The following is a 2273-nucleotide window of genomic DNA, read 5'->3' as shown; positions in this document are numbered from 1 at the left end:
TTTTTTTTAATTTATTTTTTTTAGTTAGTCTAGCTAAAGGTTTGTCTAATTTGTTTATCTTCTCAGAAAAAAAAAAAAAAAAACTTTTTATTTCACTGATAAACCAAAACCATAGACCAAGTACACATGATGTGGATTATAGAATAGGGAACAGATATAAAACATAGATGTGCAGATTTCACCAGAAACCTCAAGGATCTAAACCCTACATCTGTAGCAGAACTTTACTTGCCAGATTAGGTCCCTTCACTCATCATCCCTATCCTGGAACCTCAAAGAAGGGCTAAGGCTTTTATTTTTGAACATGGGGTCCTCTAAATGAGTGTTTAAAATCTATAAATGCAATCTGTTCAGAAACAGGTGATACATCAAACCTACACTATTTGATAGTTAAACTCATGTTATAAAAAAACTAACTTTAAAATTTATTTTTGTAATTTTTTTAAACAGAGGAAACAACACCTTCCTTGATGAAAGGTAAGTGATGGAGAAGCCAGGCCATCGGTAGAAGTTATTATGACAGCACCTGCAGTTGATAAGCCTGCCTAGGAGAGAAACACAGACAGTGCCACATCACCACAGGGGGTGGATAATGTCTGAAGCTCAGTAGAGCAGTTCACATGCCATGCAAAGTTGCTACAAATCCAAGTCATAAAAATCTTCCAGCTCATCATGAAACAAGTCCCCCTCATCTTCACAGTCTGTCAGTTCATCATCCCACCTGCAGCTAAGTGCGTACACAACATCTCCCCCAGCTCAAAGGTGACAATCTCTTCTTCATTGTTGTCAAAGGGGTTGCTGTTTCCTCTCTCCTCAATGAGATCCCAGGAGTGGTTCCTTCATTGGACCCTGTGTCACCTTCTTATTCCCACTTTCCAGCTCTGTGGCTCCTCTCTATGGCCATCAGGGTATGGATGCTTGTAAAAACAGTTCCCTCCAAATGTGTAGCTCCCACATCCTTCATCAAAATTCCTGCAGGCCCTGTTGCACATTGCCTCCTTGTATTTCTGAATGAGTTTCTGCTTCTCTTTTTTCTCCTCCATCCAGTTCTTACTCGGAATGACAAAGTTCAATATGATCCAGCATTCGGGTCAGGAATTTATGATCTTGCTTAGCACTCCTCCAGTTGTGAATACACTTCAGACAGTAGGTATGGTTGCAGTTAGAGAGGATCCCAAAGTGGTGTTCGCTGTGGTAGGCTTTATCATAGACCACCTCCAAGCAGATCTCACATACCATGTCCTTGCTTCACTGCACTGCAAACAAGAGCTCCATGTCCTTCTCATGGGCCTCAGTGCAAGATTTTATATGCTGTACTCTCTGGGCAGCATCCATTGGGTACAGGACCTGCAGTCCATACTTATCACATGAATCTCCATGGAGATACACACAGTTCTCCCTATATTGGTACTTTCCCACTGCAGCATAGGTGAAAAGCTGCTTCCTTGTTTGCATGGTGATNGATTTTATATGCTGTACTCTCTGGGCAGCATCCATTGGGTACAGGACCTGCAGTCCATACTTATCACATGAATCTCCATGGAGATACACACAGTTCTCCCTATATTGGTACTTTCCCACTGCAGCATAGGTGAAAAGCTGCTTCCTTGTTTGCATGGTGATTTGTTGTTTCTCTGATTCTTCCTTGGCCACTGATCACTGCAGGGGTGCTTTGGTGCAGGAAAGGTCAGTATGGCCATGGTAAGGTTGCTCAGGAACATACTCAATGGCATTCATCCAGTCCTCTGAACATGCTCCTACAGTTGCAAAGTTTGAATTTCTTGACTCAGCTTTGCCTGTATTCATTTCAGCAAGTGGTCCAACTACCGATGAGAGTTGAGGAAGCAGTGAGGGATAATTTTGCAGTTAGATCTGTAGCAGTCACTTCCTGTTTCAATGGCTTGCTATGTTCATATCTGCAGTGGTCTGTGTAAATAAAGTACGCTCACTGAAAATACTTGTACAGCACACCCTACAAACTGTCAGAGAGGTTGTTCAAGTAAAGACAGTTATCTCTGCTTTACAAACCCCATGCATAAAGTACCTGCAGGTGACCTGTTTAGTCCAGCCATGTCAGCTGTCATTGCTGCCACTGCCTCCTCCTTCCACCTCCAGGGATGGGGCAGTGTGGGGGAGGCCACTGCTGCTGCTATTGTCATTCCTGCTCCTGATGTTGTGGCTGTTGTCTGGAGCTGCAGCCTCCAACAGTGATGTTTCTCCCAAACAGCAATGGCCCCAGAACTTCAGGGATCACACAATTTCAGTCAGGCTGC

At 43.4% G+C, this 2273-nt stretch overlaps 1 pseudogene; it reads right to left on the bottom strand.

Annotated features, from left to right (window-relative positions):
- Positions 1-636: 636 nt before the first annotated feature.
- On the bottom strand, positions 637-2196 carry LOC103604874 (annotated as a pseudogene).
- Positions 2197-2273: the final 77 nt, after the last annotated feature.

This window comes from Galeopterus variegatus, unplaced genomic scaffold (assembly GCF_000696425.1).
Source record: "Galeopterus variegatus unplaced genomic scaffold, G_variegatus-3.0.2 Scaffold5456, whole genome shotgun sequence".
Classification (NCBI taxonomy): Eukaryota; Metazoa; Chordata; class Mammalia; order Dermoptera; family Cynocephalidae; genus Galeopterus; species Galeopterus variegatus.
Note: the sequence above shows the minus strand (reverse complement) of the source record. Positions and strands in the feature narration are given on the sequence as shown.